This window comes from Rhea pennata, unplaced genomic scaffold, assembly GCF_028389875.1.
Source record: "Rhea pennata isolate bPtePen1 unplaced genomic scaffold, bPtePen1.pri scaffold_26, whole genome shotgun sequence".
Classification (NCBI taxonomy): domain Eukaryota; kingdom Metazoa; phylum Chordata; class Aves; order Rheiformes; family Rheidae; genus Rhea; species Rhea pennata.
The window spans coordinates 232,283-251,451 of NW_026907677.1; the positions used below are offsets into that span (position 1 = coordinate 232,283).

At 49.5% G+C, this 19,169-nt stretch overlaps 1 non-coding gene across 1 annotated transcript; it reads right to left on the bottom strand.

The window, feature by feature from the left end:
• Positions 1-17,148: 17,148 nt before the first annotated feature.
• TRNAA-CGC (transfer RNA alanine (anticodon CGC)) lies at positions 17,149-17,220 on the bottom strand. Its single transcript has one exon. It is a non-coding gene; the product is annotated as a tRNA-Ala (tRNA).
• Between the last annotated feature and the right edge of the window lie 1,949 nt (positions 17,221-19,169).

Here is a 19,169-nt window from a genome sequence, read left to right on the forward strand (position 1 = left end):
GGTAGCTTTCTGTCTTATTACAGTTGCTTGGGAGGAAGGTAAAAGGATGGCCACAAACAGGCACTGTCCTTGCTTTTAAAGCCGGAATAGAAAGTGTGCATTGCTGTGCGAGACAGGTGTCTAAGCAGAGATACATTTTTTTCTTGCTTCTTTGTTGCAGCCATTCGTGTTCCCTGGCTGTGGCTGCTTTAGCAAATCCAAGCTATCTCCATTCATTCCTGAATCTTGAATCAGGCTCTTCCTGTATGGTCAGTCTACTTCTGGCCCCCAGAATGTTTGATAAGGACAGGACAAGGGTCTCCTGGATGGTGAGTGCTCTCCTGAAACTGGAGAAAGATGTGTTTCTGTTCAGGAGCAGGTATTACTACTGCAGCCAGGTATTTAAACTGTTGTCATCCCTGAATGTCACCTTGAGAAAGTTGTAGTGTTCTTTCTGTCTGCTGGCAGGCAGATGCTGGCCAGCTGTGACTGAAGAGAGCTTGGCAGAAACCCGTGTCTTGTGAAAGGTTGGCCTGGAGGACACACACATGTTCTGCCTGCTTGAGTTTTACTTTTGAAATAGACCCTGCTGAATGAGAGTGTATTCTTATAAGCATAGATTTGTGTTTACCACCTTGCCCCAATGATCTCTGTTTGGCTTGAATAGTCTGTTGACAGCAGACATATGAAAGCTGCAGCTAAGGATCTCAGTTCCGTTATAGGAAGTTTCTGTGCACCTGACACAAAAGGGAGATGGTCCTGTAGTGATGGTACCAGCAGGGTTTGGGAGCAAAATTGTTGAAGAGAAGTGCTTTTGTTGCAGAAGGTTTGAAGAATCCATACAGTGTTGCCTAGTCTTTTGGCAAGCAAGCAGAAGAAACCTTGGCAACAGCTTTCAGGCTCTGTTCCTGAAGCAGAACTACTTGCAAGCCTCCATCTTTGTATCTGCTGACCAAATGCTTCAGCTGGGCGTTGCCTTCCTCGCTGCCAGGTGAGGAAATGTGCAGCTGAGACTTATTGAAGGACCTGGCTCCTGAGGCCTCCTTTGGCAGGACATTACTTTAAGTGGGTGCCTGTGAGTTGCTTCTTTTTCTGGAGCTTACAGACAGTAGAGATTTGCATGTTTCCTCCTGACCTGAGCTGGCTTGATAATCTTTAGGGTGTTGCTTTCCTTGAGGAAGGAGGCAAGCTTTACATCTAGACTGGGGTGGCCTGTTGTAAGTAGCAGCAGAAACTTTGAGTGTTCAGTGAGGTGTTACTGGGAGGCCTGTGAGAGAGAGGCTGAAGTTGGTGTGGAGGGAGAAGTAGCTGTGTGTGAGCGGTGTGTTGCCAGGGCAAGGTGTGGGGTGTTGCTGACGTGCTGCAGCGGTAGCAGTAGCTGCTGCTGGAGAGACCTTCCCATGTTTGGAGATGATCCATGAGGTGCTTGGAGGGAGGAACTTTGTGGCTGGAAGTGTAATGTTGGGAGTGTGGTCCCTGTGTGTGGCACTGGGTCTCTGAGAGGCTTCCCTGATGCTGCCAAACCCTGTTTTGCCTGTTTTCTCCTCAGCACGCATGTATGCGTGACCCTGGCCAGACTCAGGGGAAGAAGTAAAGGTCAGTTTTCTGACAAGGAGTTATTTAGGGAGTTAATACGCCTTACTGTTCTTAGGTGGCACGTACCTTGGAAAACTCTGGTTCTACTGCTGAACCATGGTTACTGCAGCTGTGTGGACTTTCATCCATTCTTGTCTCTTTGTGACTGTGTGTGTGGCCAGGGGCCTGCAGAGGTGTCGTGGGGGCTAGCCCTAGGCATGATACTGTCTGTGGTGAGTGAGTATGGGAGGACCTGCTATTTCCAGTGCAAGCAGGATGGATCCAAAATCAGTCGAGTGTCCTGGACTGCACTGTTTTCTGGTTGTGTGCCTCTCCTCATGAGCAGCAGCAAGAGCATTTCACCTGAAAGTGTTCAAATCCCTTGGTCAGAAGTCTAAATCAGCCAGTGCATTTGTGGTACGATAGCTACTGTTGGCAGCTATGGAATAGCACAAGCTCTGTCTGAAAAAAGGGAGGGGAAAGAAAAAATGGGAGAGAAAAATCCTTTCTGGCTATTTATTGGCAGAAGTGGCTTTGTCAGGATTTTGTGAAAGGGAGGATGCATTTTAAAAGTGCATGAGAGAGGCTTGAGAGTGCTAGTGAAATACCTAGGTGTAGACCGGCTCTGTTGTCATAGTGGTGACCTCTGCAGTGTCTAGCTGTTTGCAGTGCTGGTGGATGATAAATTGCTTGTGCCCCCTTAGGAGCCCTTTACTGCAATCAGTGTAGAGTTTAGAGAAGACTCTTCGACAATCCCTTTGTAACTGTTTGGTGGGTGGGTGTATTTTGTTGTTGTTGTTTCTTTGATGATGGCGGAGCTTCTTTGTGAAAGTAAGGGTATTTGTAGGAGCTCCTTAGGTGTTTAAAAAAAAAAAATCAAAGAAGCCAAGAAGCAGGTAATCCTCTCCCTGGAGACTAGCCCAAAGTAATAATTTTCTAGTTGCTCAATTTGCTAGTTTGCTGGTTCATTACACCAAATCACAGAATGAATAAGGTTGGAAGGGACCTCTGGAGATCATGTAGGCCAAACTCTCTGCTCTAGCAGGGTCACCTAGAGCATGTTAGCCAGGGTTGCATCCAGGCAGGCTTTGAATCTCTCCAGAGAAGGAGACTCCACAACCTCCCTGGGCAACCTGTTCCAGTGCTCTGTCACTCTCACAGGAAAGAAATTCCTCCTCATATTCAGGCGCAACTTCCTGTGGTTCAGTTTATACCTGCTGCATGGCACTACTGAGCAGAGTTTGTCCCCTTCCCTTTGACACCCTCCCTTCAGATACTTGTACACATTGATAAGATCCCCCCTCAGTCTTCTCCTCCCCAGGCTAAGCAGGCCCAGCTCTCACAGCCATTCCTCATGAGGCAGATGCTGCAGTCCTGTGATCATCTTTGTAGCCTTCCGCTGGACTCTCTCCAGCAGCTCCTTGTCTCTCTTGTATTGGGAACCCAGAACTGGATGCAGTACTCAAGATGAGTACGGACACAGAAATAGCTCATTTCTGTCTTTCTCTGCTTCTCTCAGGCATTGCAGACCAGCAGCAAATGTGTGTGACCAGGACAAACCAGTGGAACAAGATAGTGTGGAGATAACCTTGTGCTTATCAGTTCATTTTTAGAGGATGATGATTGAGTATATTCAGTCATAAATGTTTGCACTCTTCCTTGTATGTTGTAGAGTGAAGAAATGCTCTGCTGCCAGTAGTTTTTCCCTAGGGGAAGGGGGACCGTTCTTCAGCAAGTGGCACTTTCCCAGGGGTGGCCTGCTGCTGCTTGTTTTGTTTCTGTGCCGTTCTGAGCACTCTGTACTCTGCTGTTTCAATTCTTTCCCTCTTACCTGTTGGGTTATCCTTCAAAGCCCGCAGTGCACGGGCTCAGTTGACTGACTGTACAAGCCTGCAACACGTGTTTTGTCTTCTCTGACTTTTGTTGTGAGGTACATGTCTTGGACTTTGATCTCTGATGAGGATGACATCCAAACTAGAAACTTACCCCTGGAAGTGAGAAACAGGGATCTCAATCTCAGCTTAATACCAATGTAGGGAGGCTTTGCTGAGCTTTCTTAATGTTCTTAAGGTCAAAACCGCTCAACGTTGGGGCTCTCTGGCTGCTGTTTAACTGTGGAAACAGTAGTAGCTGAGGCCCCAGATTGAAAGTGGCTCTCCCTGAAAAAGGACCTTGTAAACTTGGAAAGAGAGGAGTGTGCTGGCTGGTTGGTTGTGTGCACAAAATATCCTTGTAGCACTGTTATGCAGGCGGAAGGCTTTTTGCATTGTCTGCTAGTCAAACAGCTTGCTAGCACTTGCCTTGCAAAAGGTTAGCTCATCAAGGGTTCACCAAAGCCTGCAGAGTCATGCTGCAGCCTGAGGAAAAGGGGATTTCTTTTTGCATTTTGTGAGCCCAGCTGCAAGCAAGAACCAAGAAGGAGATGCTATTGCAGATCGGAGCATTTTATCCCAACAGGCCCATGCGTTGTGTGCCTGCCTTAAGCACACTTGGATGCCCTCTGCCATATTGCAGCCGGTCAAATGCCCACCATGGTGTTCTGCTTGCCTGACTCCAGCGTTGTCATCTGTTCCCCCTTGTGTTGTCAGCTCAGCTCTTTTATAAAACTCACCAGCCTCAAGTTCTTCCAGGCTCGTGTCTTTGGTGCCTTGGTGTGGGAATGCCTGCTGTGGTTGGCTGAAGCTTCAGTGTTGGGAGGGCTGCAGCATCATGTGGCACAAGAGGCCTTTGCTGTTCCTGTGTTCATTCCTGAGCTGCTTTCTTGTGTTTGCTAGTCCTCATGTTTTCTGTCCACTTCCTCTCTTTCCCCTGTTACTGCGGAAGGAAGTACAATTGAAAGCAACCATACCCTTCCAGGTTAGGAGAGTGAGGCAAAGAACCAGGCTGCTGTTGCTACCTGAGCAGCAGGCTGAGGAAGCCCATGGTCTTTTGCTCTGAAACGCTCTGACAGTTTCCAGCCTTTAACCTGACAGGCTTTTTAGTGGGCCTTGTTTCAGCTGACTGCTGCACCCAGGTTCGTGTGCTCAGTACCCTCCCTTGTAAATCCTTTCTACTATAACTCTTTTTTTTCCTCCTCAGGCCATAGTGAGAGAGTTCAGTGCTGCACTGGAGGAAGGCAGGCCAGAGGAGATCATGAGCAGTGCTTTGAACCTCACTGCCACCCCTGAGCATGTCCACACGCCAAGGAGCCTTTGCTAATTGAAGGATGAGGTGACACTTGCTGCAGTGCAGTGGTATTCCCATATGTGTTGTTGCTGTACGTGAGTTTTCTTTTCAAATTCTTTGTTGACTTTTTCACTGCTTTAGCAGGAGGGAAGAAGGAACCTAAGTGTAGTGTGTAATTGCAAATTCTCAAACGCTTGTTTCTAATTATCTGTCAGTTGGGAACATTTGCTGCTTCTCTCCCTTGCTCTCTCTTTTCTTTTTTTTCCCCCCTCCCCCCTGAGCTTTTAGGAACCTCTCTAAGTTCAAACTCCAGACCAGCACATGACATGAAGAGTAATGACATGTGTGAGTAATGGATTTTGCTATGAGAAATACTAGTGCTAGTTTCATGGCAATGGCTTCTTCCAAAGAGTGTCACAGCCTGAGAGAACTTTTATTTTTCCTGTCTTGTTGTAACTTACAAGTTGATAAGTATGACCATACTGGAAGTATCCTCTAATCAGGGAGGACCCACCTCCTTCCTCAGAACATGTGAAATAACAGTGAGAAGTTGGTATATGCACCTTGTGCTGCATTCTCTGCATTGCCTTGTTGTGGGGTTTTGGAATGGGCACTGTTTAGGAACAGCTATTTGGGGACTTGGGTTTTCAGTCAGGAACTTATCCGAATGATGGCTGGGGTTGAAAGAGGCAAGAAGATTGCTTGATGCCTTCCATCACAGAGGCACAAGCGGCTTTTAGTCTGCTCTGATTTGCTCCTCAGTTACTAAGTCGTCTCGTTCCTCCTGCACAAAAGAAGGATGTGTGCTTGGGCAGTGGGGTGAGCCTGCAGGCTAAGAGGGCACTGCTTCGCTTCCCGTGCCTGTCCTTGTGCCTCAGGTTTGGGTTCCTATTGGCCTGTGTTTCCTTGACACCTCATGCCCTCCCAAAGAATCTCCTGGGTCCTGTAGTTTAGTCACCTGTTCCAGGCAAATGTATGCCAGCACTGATTTTATAAATGCACTTAAGTTCCCTTGTGAAATATTTCCTTGACTGAATTCAAGAATTTCCTTTTCAAGGATCTGAGGCCTTCTCAAGTCCAAAGGGCATTTCCTGATGGCCACTTGATGGGTATTTGTCCTTGTGGCAGCCTTGCTTGTGAGGGTAACCGGTTCTGTGTCCCTAGAGCAACTTTGATAGTAAAACAGTCCTGTTTCCTCTGTCTTAGTTTGGCTATGTCCAATTAAATTCCCCTAGTGCCCTTTGGAATGATTGGCACTTCCTTTCTGGAGCATCTTCATAGCCTGCCTTTGTTGCTTTTTGTTGGAATCTCACTTCCCTTTTTTTTTTTAAATCGGACTACAGAATTACCCACAGAACTTCCTATGGTGCCCCTCAAGTGCCAGTAGGAGCCAGTAGGAATCCTTCCATACCTGCTGGGAAAATACTCCTTTCTTCATGGTTTTAATTGTGGCTCATTAATGTGTAATTAGCTGAGGCACTCAGTTGTGTATGCAGGTAAGAATTTGCGGCAACTTCCACGTTTCCTGAACTCGGGTTTAGAGCAGAAATTCTTGTGGTTACTCCTGCATGCCAGAATGATACTGCTGTTCTCCCCTCCTGGGTGCTCCATGCAGATCCTGCTGCCCTGTTGTTCGAGGCCACATCTGGAGTAGTGTGTGCAGTTGTGGGCTGCCTGGTCCAAGAGAGACAGAGAGCTACTGGAGCAAGTGTAGCCAAAGCCTTCTAAGATGCTGAAGGGTCTGGAGCACGTCTCATGTAGGGTAAGGCTGAGCAGGCTGGCACTCTTCAGCGTGGAGAAGAGGAGGCTGGTGGGGGATCTTCTCAATGTGTGTAGGATCTGAGGAGAGGTTGTAGAGAGGGTGGGGCCAGGCTCTTTTCGGTGGTGCCCAGCGATAGGCCAAGAGGCAACGGGCACAAATTAAAATACAGGAAGTTCCACCTGAACGAAAGGGAAACCCTCTTTGCTGTGAGGGTGACTGAGCAGTGGAACAGGTTTCCCCGAGAGGTTGTGGAGTCTCCTTCCTTGGGGATACTCAGAGCCATCTGGACGGGTTCCTGGGCAACATGTGCTAAGTGACCGTGCTTGAGCCGGGGTTGGACTAGCTGATCTCAGAGGTCCCTTTGAAGCTCTGCCATTGTGTTATTGTGTGAACTCTAAGATAAAAAAGCAAAGAGAGATTCATATACTTGAGTAATATCTGTCAATGTCTTGCTTTTTCTCCATTTTTCCCAAATGTCCTTTTTCCTTCTTTTTTCACCCTCCCTCGCGATGCTTCCTGCCCTCCCCCACACTGCTTTTTTCCCTTGCTCGTTCCCCCCCTCCTTTTTTTTTTTTATCTCATGGTACATGTGTGTTTTCTTTTTTCTCACATCTTGTGGGTTTTTTTTTTTTTTTGCTTTTCTTACATTTTTTCTTCTTTATTTGATATTTTATTGATGTTTTCTCTATGTTCCCCCCTCCCTTATTTCCTTGCTTTTATCCCCATTTGTCCCATTTCCCCCCCGCCTTTTTGGGGGGAGGGGAATTCTTCTTTTCTATGGATTTCCCCTCTTTTATTTATTTCTATTTTCTGCTTTACTCTTCTTCTCTTCCCCCCTCTGGTGTTTCTCCCTGCTCATTTTCTACCTTTGTTCTCTGTTCTTTGAGTCTTCTGTTCTGTTCTTTTCTCTCTCTCTCTCTTTTTTTTTTTTTTCTCAGTTTTCTTCTCAGGGTTTTTTTTCGGAGCTTTTTGGGAGAGTGCTGGGGTTATTTTTTTTCATATTTAGTGTTTTGGGGGGGTGTCTTTTTAAATTTTCCTTTTCCCTTGATGTTTTCCTGATTTACACCATCCCCCCGCTATTTTCTCTTCATTTCCCTGTTTTTCTCGGTCTCTTTGTTTCTTTCCTTTTTTACTGTTTGTCCCCATTACTCCCATTTGTCCTATGTTTGCCTGTTTCTTTTGATTCTCTGGTTTTCTCATTTTTCCCGTTTTACCATTTTCCCCTTTTGTCCCATTTCCTTTCTGGCTCTGCATGTTTTTTTCCCATTCTTCTGTCATTATTTAGGTTTCCCCTCTGGATTGTTTGGCCCTCCTGGATGTTTTGGCCCCGAGTCTGTTGCCCTTAGATTTTTGCCCTCCTATTTGCCCCCTTTCCCCTTTTGGTAGTGGGTCAGCAAGGCAAGAATGCCTTCGGGCTGGGGCTCCAAGACCTCCATGTTTGAGGTGCCCTTACTTGAACTGAAGCCTATAGTAACAATTCTATCCTAAATCCATTTTTGTCTCATCCTCTTGGGAAAGAGGATGTGGAAAGCTAACAACCTGGCTACCGGACTATTCCATCAGCGAGTGAGATGACATCTCTCATCCTGAGGAAATGGAGGGCTGTTCCCAGGGCCAGCACTGACCCCTGACCTGGGGGCTTAGCCCTCGACTACGGGAGCCTTCTGTCAGAAGAGGGACCTGCCTTGATGCCTGAAACTGTTGACAACCCATAATTTCAGTAGTTACTTCAGGATAAATTTTCCGACATTCTCTAAGTCATGGCATTTGCGGATAAACACATCTAGCTGAGTTCTGGATTTCCATCTTCCAGGAAACCCCATCAGCTGGAGAGTAAACTGTTTCCAGATTTAACCTCCTTCCTTTAATGGCAGCTCTCAGAAGTTGAGGAGGTGAAGGCTGTACTCCTCCTGAAGCCTGCCGATGGAAATTGGTGGAGTTGTCTTCTCAGAGTTACTGAGACACAAGATGGAATTTAATTGCCAACTGGACAAGCTTTGGCCCGTATGAAGAAAGAGCTGTCCTTTGAGAGGAGGCATTGAAATGTTACATCACTTTCTATGATGAACACTGTAACAAGGATATATTGCAATGGCACCCTGTGAGAAGGTATGCTTTTAGTGAACGTATCTTGTATGCCTTTTACCTGCCAGACCTGGCATGCACCAGACTCGGGCTATAAATAAATCACTGGATTTATCCTCCTAGGCAAAGCCATACATCTGTCTACTAAGTCGGTGTGTGCAGGAGGTGGGGGAAGGCTGCCTCCAAGTGAGTGTCTTGACTCAGCCACCAGAAATGTTTTCGGTTCTGCAGAAGCAGCTCTTCAGAGATTCAGGTAGAGTGTCCTTGTGATACTAGTATCCAGTTTGTTGGGGAAAGTACAGCAGTCGGGTGCTTGAAGGGCACAGAAGTGCAAAGGAACCTGGAAAGGGCAAATGAAATGAAACTTAATAATATATGTCCGCACCCATCTGAATGCACAAGCCAAAAATCTGGTGCATGTGCTGGACTATCTGTAAGACTGTTGTAAATGGAGCTCCCAGGGAGTCTCCAGCAGCCTCCCAGCATACCTGGCCTTGTGGAACCTAAGTGATAGCTGGTGCTGTCCTCTGGGCTTGCCGGGTGCTGGTGAAAAGGAAGTTTGGTAGAGAATACAGAGCCAGGTGGAATAGGCTGCCATGTAAACAACAACTATGTATCCATGCAGACAGACATCTGTGAACACCTGCAAACAGCCTGTAACCTGAAAACTGTGTCGACCAGATAGTACACAGAGACAAAGTGTCAGAGCACACCTACTGCATGGGAAAATTCAGCAGATTTGGAGGAGATAGGTGATTAAAGCGAGCCAGACTGTTCCGTGGGAAAAGGAGCACAGACAGGGCACGTTGACCCAGAGGCATGATCGCATGGCTGGGCCGTACCAGTGTTGTCCCCAAACTGGGTTCTTTTACTGGATGTGTAAGCAACCAATAGACGCACAGGATCGAGATACTTGTTTATTTCATTTCTGCACAGGGATGGGTGCTAGGTGGTAGATCCACAAAGCTAGCACACCTTCTCCCTTTCTCATTCTTTATCTATAAACACTTTTCAGGAAGTACTTTATACAGATTTTTCTGTTGGTTACAGTTTTATAACATCACATTCTTGCTCTGTGCTTGTGCTTTAACATCCGAGTTAATTAGCATAAGAAGCAGAGAAGAAGGTGGTAACATCATTATCATGTCATTACCATCTCATTATTCATTTTGGGGAGTGCACTTTAATAGGTTAATAAGCCCTAATGAACTTGTAGGTTCCTCTGGGTTATTCTGCTGTTTTTGTCCTCTCTGTTCCTCACGTTCTTCAAAGTGTTGTGGTTTCCTCATGGTAATTCGGCTGGAGCCGGTTGTCCTTTGCAATACTGTTTCCCAAGATCCTCTCTCCCTTGTCCTTGAGTCTTGTTAGCTCTTGGAGGGTTTCCACAGCATCATTCCAACAGAATGCCAGTGTTCCCATGGGGGTCCAATTTTGCTTTCCTGACAGGCGGTTAAGGGGTATTACAAGGGGAAGGACATTATACTGTAATTCCATTCAGAATCAGATCAGCAACCCCAGGCCCCATTCCTGTTGAGCCTCCCAGGAAAGGGTTCCTGTTTTGTACCCATTCCTGCTCCTCTGGTCCCTCTTGCTCTTGGGCCTCATCCTCTCACATTTATTCCCCTTCCTTGCATCCTTGCAATTCCTCTTAATGCTGTGATCAACATACTCGCTTCCTCCTGCTGTAGTTTTCCCTTCTCTTTCTGACCTTCCACTGTATAAGAAAGTTGCTAATGATTGTACCTTCTGTAGATTCTTTCCCTGCCACCATAGAACATGCTTTCTGAAATACTCCTGGATTCCTGGGGCTGCTGGCAGGACAAATGCACTCACTGCCAGCCTTCCATTAACATTTCCCACAGACATTCCTCCAGAGCTTAATTGGTTTTGCCTCAAGCTACTCCAAAAATTGCTCGGGTGTTCCTCACGCTTTTGCTAATGAAAGTACCTCTCCTGAGTTAACGACCATTAGTTCTTACTGCTAAGACTGGATTTTGACACTCAGTTTCACATGCTACCCAATCATTTGTAGTATTAGAATCTCGATGTTGATCTGCTCCTGGTCAAGGTTGATGGTTTCCACCTCAGTCTGCCAATTCCTTATCCCTCTTCCAATGTTCATTTCCTATCCTCTGGCTGAAAGATCTCTTGTAACAAGACTTGAACGCCCCCCCCCCCCCCAAAAAAAAAAGTGAGCTGTCCCTCTACTCTTGTAGAAAGCAGTCAAGCTGCCTTCTCCAGGTCTTCCTGCACCTGGGGCATTTGCTGTGCCCTTTGAACTACATCTCCCAGAGCCCATGGCCAATAAACATAGACACAAAGGACCAGTGTGGGCGGCTGCTGGACTGGTGTCGCTGGTGTCACTACACCTGGCTTAGGAATCACAGCTCCAGTCATAGGCGCTTGCAGGGTGGCATACTATTTTCCCATGGGAAGTGACAAATATAGGTTAGAAGCTTGAGCAGAAGCAGGTTCAGAGGGAGGAGAAGCAGGAGCAGAGCTATTCCTCATGTCTCGCAGCATTTGCTGCACAGGCCTGCATCTTCTCTGACTTCAGTCTCTGAATCCTCCAGGATGCATAAATGCCCAGTTATCCGAAATATACCAGTAGACCAATTCCCACCCTCCAATTGAACCACCCAGAGGCCATACTAAGAGGCTGTCCCCTTCTCGAGTCTGCAGTGGCCATTCTCCCTGACAGAGGGTGATTACTCTACCCTTACTGACATTTGAGGTATGTTTATATTCTGCCAGTCTTCCAGAATTTCCACTAGTGGTGAACCCATTTTACATTTCCTAACAAAGCTCCCGTGACTCATGCTGCCCTGGTTTTAGTACCTCCCTGGTGAGCATCACCACCAAAACCTCACACCTGATGCTCATCAACACAGCCCACAATTGAAAACAAGAAAACAGAAAATATTATCAATGTCCTGAGACAGAACCGAGCTCAGAAAGACAACACGCACAATGTTCCTGTGCCTGGAGTATCAGCTACTGAGAAAACGTGATCTCCAGGTCAGCTTAAAAGCCATGAGCCTGCTCATAACCTATCAGGCACTGAGGCACAAGGGACCTACCACCCACAAATATGAGCCATGTGGCCAGGGCCAGCCTACCCAGCACTGAGGCTCAAGTGACCTCACAGCCACAAACAGCAGTCACATGACCACCACTGGCCTCTCAGGGCCTCAGGCAGAGGTGACTTCAGAACCACAAACAGCAGCCAGAGAACCACAAACAGCAGCTGTGTGCCTGGCACTGGCCTGTCACGCACTAAGGCACAAGGGACCTCACTGTACTGGCTACCAGTCATTGGGGCAAGAGTGACCTCAGAACCACAAACAGCACCCGCATGACCAGCAATGGCCCATCAGGCACTGAGGAAGAAGAGACCTCACAAACACAAACGTATCCATGGGCCTCTGGTGGAAGCAATGTCACAGCCACAAGCACCAGCCCCATGACCAGCACGGCCTTATCACGGCCTCAGGCAGAAATGATCTCACAGCAACAAGCAGCAGCCGTGGGCCAAGTACTGGCCTATTAGGCATCGAGGCACAAGTGACCTTGTCACCGCAAACACCATCCAAGGGCCTCGGTATGGCCAATCAGGGCCTCAGGCAGAAGTGATCTAACAGCACAAGCAGCAACCACATGACCACCACTGGCCAATCAGGCCCAGACGCACCAGTGACCTCCCAAGAACCATGAGGAGCAATGGGCCCAGCACCAGCGAATCAGATGCTGAGGCAGAACTGACCTCACAAGCACAGTGACCAGGATGTGCCTATGAGGGCTCAGGAGAAGTGACCTCACAAGCAGAAACAAGAGCTTTGTGCGTGGTAGTGGCCTATTGGGCACTGGTGCACAAGTGACCTCATAAACACAAACTGCAGACATAGGTCTACAACTGGCCCATCAGGTCATCAGGCATAAGTGACATCATAACCACAAACAGTAGCCATGTGACCAGCACTGGCCTGTTAGGTACTGAGGAACAAGTGACTTCACAACTATAAAGAGCTAGCACATGACCAGCAGTGGCCTATGAGGCAGTGGTGCACAAGGGACCTCCCCATCACAAACAGCAGCTGTGAGCATGGCACTGGCCTATGAGGCACTGGTGCTCAACTGACCTCACAGCCACAAACACCAGCCATGTGACCAGCGCTGGCCTATCAGGCACTGAGGCACAAGTGACCTCACAATCAAACCAGGCAGCAAGGGCCACAGCCCTGGCCATTACAGCCTCAGGAGAAGTGACCTCACAAGCAGAAACCTCAACTGTGTGACCAGCCCTGTGCTCTCAGGCAAAGGAGCACAAGTGACCTCACAGCCAAAACCAGCAGCCAAGAACCTAGTAGTGGCCTGTCAGGAACCAAGGCACAAGGGATCTCAATGCCACACAAAACAGCTAGATGACCAGCGCTGCCCTGTCAGGCCCTGGGGCACAAGAGAACGCATAGCCATAAAAGGCAGCCAAAGGCCTACCGCCCTCAGAGATGTTACTGCTGCACAAGTGACCTCACAACCAGAAACGTCGGCCATGGGCCTCGCACAGTCCTATCAGACACTGAGGCAGAGGTGACCTCCCAGTCACAAACAGCAGCCACATGCCTAGCACCAGCCTGTTAGGTACTGAGCCATAAGGTACGTCACATCTGAAACAGCAGCTCTGAACCTACCGCTGGTCTGTCAGGCACTGAGGAACAGCCACAGATAACATCCAGGGGCCTAACACCGGCCTGTCAGTCACTGCAGCACAATGACCTCACACCACAAACACCAGCCATGGGCCTAGCACTGACCTATCAGGTCCTCAGGCAGAAGTGACCTTAGAAGTACAAACAACAGCTGTGTGCCTGGCGCTGACCTATCATGCACCAAGGCACAAGTGACCTCACAACCACTGACAGCAGCAATGCCCATAGCACTGGCAATTAAGGCTCAGGCAGAAGTGATCTCACAAGCAAAACATCAATCACATCACCAGCACTGGCCTCTGAGCCACTGGTGTGCAAGTCACCTCACAAGCAACAACAGCAGCAGGCCTATAAGGCAATGAGGCACAAGTGATGTCACGGCTCCTAACATCAGCCATGGGCCTAGCACGGGTCTATCAGGGCCTCAGGAGAAGTGACCTCACAAGCTCTAATAGCAGCTAGGATCCTCTCATTGCCCTGTCAGCAACTGAGGCAGAAATGACCTCACAACGACAAAGAGGAGCCATGTGACCAGCACTGGCCAATCAGGCCCTGGTGCACAAGTGACTTCACAATCCCTAATACCAGCCATGGGCCTAGCACTGGCCTATCAGGCACTGGTGCACAGGTGACCGCACAACCACTAACCTCAGCCATGGGCCCAGACAGGCCTGTAAGGCCCTGAGGCCGAAGTGACCTCCCAATCCATAGCATCAGCCATGGGCCTGACACTGGCCTATCAGGGCCTCAGGCAGAAGTGACCTCACAACCAGAAATAGCAGCCAGTGTCCGAGCGTTGCCCTATCAGGCACTGCGGCACAAGTGACTCTGCCACCACGAACAGCAGCCATGGGCCTGGCACTGGCCTAGCAGGCGCTGGCGCACAAGTGACTTTACAGCCACGAACGGCAGCCATGAGCCTGGCACAGGCTTCGGAGGGGCTCAGGCAGAAGTGACCTCACCAGCACTAACATCAGGCAGGGGCTTAGCACTGCCCTGTCAGGCACTGAGGCACCGGGGACCTCACGACCACAAACAGCAGTGACATGTCTGCCTCGTCCTTGCCATTTACGGGTGCACAAGCAGCCTAACAACGTGTATTCACATGTATTCAAAGGAGTTTGCTTGCCGCTTGCCTATCCCGTTCTCAGGAAGCGGTGACCTCACAGTCTTCACCAAAGCCATATGCCATCTGCTGCCCTATCAGATAGTAAAGCAAGTGTGACCGCACAAGCAAGAACAGAAGCCACATGCCCCTCACTGGCCTCTCACATGCTGAAACAGAAGTGACCTCAGAGCCTGCATTAAAGCCATGTGCTTGCTGCTGGCCTATGAGGCACGGAGGCACAAGGGACCTCACAAGCACAAAAACAGAAAGGTGCTTGATGCTCTTCCTTGAAGCAAAAGTCACCTGTCCAGGACAAAAGGGAGCAATATGGCTGCTGGTGGCCTAGCAGATCCTGATGCCCAGTGACTTCAAAAACACAACCATCAGCAATATGGATCGAGCTGAACTGCCAGCTACTGAGGCTGAGGTGACCTCACTCACAGTCAGCCATGAAGCCATAGATCTGCTCCTGGCCTGTTGGGGACTCGGGCACAATTGACCTAACCAAGCACAAACAGCAGCAATGTGCGTGCTGGTTGCCAATCACATACTGATGCACAACTGACCGCAAAAGCACAAGCAGCAGCAATGGGCCTGCTCCCTGTTTATGAGGTACTGAGACACACAGGACCTCACCGTCATCACCAAAGCTAGGGGCATGCTGTTGGCCTGCCAGGTTCAGAGGCACAATTCGCCTCACAAGTGCAAACGGCATCGACGTACCTGCTACTGCCCTATCTGTTGCCAAGTCACAAGAGACTGGGAAGTGCAAAACCTCCCAGAGCAGAAGCTCACCTGGGCCACTCCCAAGTCCCTTGATTATGCTGTTATCTCTCCAAACATAACAGTCTTCTACAAACAGCTTTCATCTCCTGCCAAGACTCTCTCTAGGTCCTCGGACATCTCCACTCTGTCACTCTAGGCACAAATCAGAAAAGGGGAAATTGGTCTTGCCTTTCCTGCAATCTGAGCTGTGAGCCTTTGCCCTGGAGCACCTACATGAGGACAACAGGACGCCATTTCCCTTTCTTAGTACTGACAGTCAGTCAGAGAGCACAGAGACCTGGGCCCTGGCCTTGATGATGACTTGCCATTTGCTACTGATCATCCTCTGAGAATTCAGGGGGTGATGGCAGAGGAGAAAATGTGGCACTGAGCCATCACCAGAGCAGTACGTGCCATGACACAGCTCTTGAATTTAGGCCTTCCCAAATGGAGCCGGTGGTAAAATGCTTCAAGAAGAGAGGGGGCATGCATGCCAAACAGCTGGGAGGCTAGTGGTAGGATGGATGTGCTCACCACCACTGCCTTGACTGCAGCTACTCCGAGCAATGCAGCTAGAGCTACGTGGGGCTCCTCATACCCCCAGAAAGTGCAGGCAAAATCCGGCACCTTGCCACCTTGCCAGGGTCAGCAGTGTCAGCACGTAAACACACCACATCTAGCACAATTTGTCGACACATGGGGTGCTTTTTTATTTCCCCATTGCATCAGAGGCAGGTCACGCTACAGCAGGATGGTGTGGGTAACTTGCAGAGACTGCACATGGAAGGAAGAGAGACCTGGGCTGCGCATCCCTTGCAGGGCATTTTTGCCTTGTTGCTCCCATTCCAAGGGACTCCTCCATACAGATCTGCTACAGGAAGGACTCAGTCCCTTGACAGTCAGCTCCCAAGAACTCGCCTGCCCTTCTCCAAAGACCACCACACCACAAGTATTCACACCTAAGATACTTGCAAAGATATTGTGACCTTGCTCCTCATCTTACAATTGTACTTCTGTGGAGCAGTCTCAAATGCCTTAAGGAAGAAGGCTGACTAGAGAGATGCTTCTGTGTGCCACTTTCCCTCTAAATACCACCTCACAGCAGCAATAGCTAGCTGACAAGAATGGTGGGTTTTCACGTGAGACCATCAATTTTTTTGGCAAAGCAACAGATCTCTACCAGCCCTTTGGCAACAGTGGGACAGCTTGCACAACTTACTCTTGCAATCCTCCTTGCTCTGGCCCAGAGAAGCCCCAGCCAGCGCCAGCAGTCTGGCCATGGCAAAGGCAGGAGAGTTGCCCCTCCTGGGCTCTCTGGCCCACATTTGAGATCCACCCCGCCAGCTCCTCCAGTGAGGAAGTGGCATCTGTCCCGATGGCTTAGGATCCCTCCCACATTTCCTAACCAAAACTCTGCTGTTCCTTGCACAAAACTAACTGACAGGCATCTCCATGGTTATAAAAGCCAGAGAAATACCAGGCCACTGCTGCCTTTACTAACTGCAATCACTAATTATGGATATGCAACTGTAAATCCTAACTGTCCCTACCTGATCCCATGGCTGCTTCCCTGCCTGGCCAAAAGCTTGCTCTCAAGAGCACAAGGGAGAAGCCCACCTGCAGAGCCTGCGGTTGCTACAGGGCCAACAGCAAAGGGAGAAAGGGGCAAAACAGGCACGAGATGGTTGGAGGAAAGGCTGCGGAGGCACCCAGCCACCTGCTGAGAATGGAGCACTTCTCTACCTAGCTTTCCAGTATTTACCACTCCTTGCAGATCTGCATATGGGCATCAGGTTGAACTAAAACAAGCCCTTGGGAAAAGTCTCTTCCAGCTGACTTGTGTGGCAGCAGGGGAAGCCCAGAGGCTGTAACGACACATGGCTCAGAGACCCAGGCGCCGTCCCTGCATGGCATCAGTCTCCACAGAACCGCAGAGGGGCCCTGGCCAAGGCAGCCCTTAGCACCATAGCTAAGGGGTGGAGATGGAGGAGAAAAGTCCTTCCTGGAGATGCTGGGGATTGAACCCAGGACCTCCTGTATGCGAAGCAGGCGCTCTTCCACTGAGCTACATCCCCTTACACATGGCATATGTAGATGGGGGGTGTGTTCTGGGGTGCCCTCTCCTCCCATGCCATGTCCCTGACAAGCACAGCACCCTTGTGCCCTGCTGCCCTCAGACCCTCCCCAGAAAAATCCATTCAGACCCTCCTGCCTGGCCGCGGGGGAAGCTGGCCTTGCCTCTGCCCTGGGACTGCTCCTGCACAGGACCACCCCACAGAGTGCTGCCCCTTCAGCATCTCTGCAGCTAACTGGGTCAGGAGGAGAGTGTCGCTGCAGGCACTGCTGCCAGGCTCTGGTCCTGCCAGGGGAGGCTCGATGGAGAGGGGCAAGCCCCTTCCCTGAGTCACCTCTGCCAGCGCAGGCAGCACTCCTGTGTGCGTCACCTGTGTCTACGAGGGCAGCAGCAGGAGGGAGTGGTGTGAGGGAAATGCCCTCCCCAGGGGGATGTGCCCACAGCTCTGATTGCCCCCAGGGTGTGGGGTGGAGGGAGCAGGGGAGCAGGCAGAGCTGGTGCTGGGCAGGGAGCTGCCCAGAGCCCCTCAGCCAGGCTCCAGGCCTCCCCCTGCACCACGCTGCCCACCAGCACCCAGCCATGGGCAGAGGGCAGCGTCCCCCTGCCTGGGGCTGGGTACGAGGTTGGGCTCAGGGACATTCCCATTCTTGCAGCACCAGGACAGTGCTGACAGTGGAGCCCCCGGCACAGCCCCAGGTGGGGAGGTCTCTGTGGCGCAACACGCAGAGCGTTCGGATGTTAACTGAAAGGCTGTTGGTGGAACCCACCCAGGGACAGTGGAACAGGGAATGGAGCCTGGGGTTGCTGATTTGATTCCAAACGGAATTACAGTATAATGGCCTTCCCCTTGTAATACCCCTTCACCGTCTGTCAGGAAAGCAAAACTGGACCCCCACGGGAACACTGGCATTCTGTTGGAATGATGCTGTGGAAACCCTCCAAGAGCTAACAAGACTCAATGACAAGGGAGAGAGGATCTTGGGAAACGGTATTGCAAAGGACAACCGGCTCCAGCCAAATAACCATGAGGAAACCACAACACTTTGAAGAACGTCAGGAACAGAGAGGACAAGAAGAGCAGAATAACCCAGAGTAACCTACAGGTTCATTAGGGCTTATTAACCTATTAAAGTGTGCTCCCCAAAATGAATAATGAGATGGTAATGACATGATAATGATGTTACCACCTTCTTCTCCACTTCCTATGCTAATTAGCATGGATGTTCAAGCACAAGCACAGAGCAAGTACGTGACGTGATAAAACTGTAAACAACAGAAAAATCTGTATAAAGTACTCCCTGAAAAGTGTTTATAGATAAAGAATGAGAAAGGGAGAAGGTGTGCTAGCTTTGTGGATCTACCACCTAGCACCCATCCCTGTGCAGAAATGAAATAAACAAGTATCTCGATCCTGTGTGTCTGTTGGTTGCTTGCACATCTGGTAAAAGAACCCAGTTTGGGGACCCAAACACTGATAAAGCCCCAAACAAGCCACCATGCCTCTGGGTCCATGCTCCTTTTCCCACGGAACAGTCTGGCTCGCTTGCATCACCCATCTCCTCAAAATCTGCTGCATTTTCCCATGCAGTAGGTGTGCTCTGACACTTTGTCTCTATGTATGATCTGGTCGACACAGTTTTCAGTTTACAGCCTGTTTGCATGTGTTCACATATGTCTGTCTGCATGGATACATTGGTTGGTTACATGGCAGCCTATTCCACCTGGGTCTGTATTCTCTTCCAAACTTCCTTTTCACCAGCATCCAACAAGCCCAGAGGACAGCACCAGCTATCACTTAGGCTCCACATGGCCAGGTATGCTGGGAGGCTGCTGGAGACTCCCTGGGAGCTCCATTTACAACAGTCTTACAGATAGTCCAGCGCATGCACCAGGTTTTTGGCTTGCACATTCAGAGGGATGCAGACATGTATTTTTGAGTTTCATTTCATT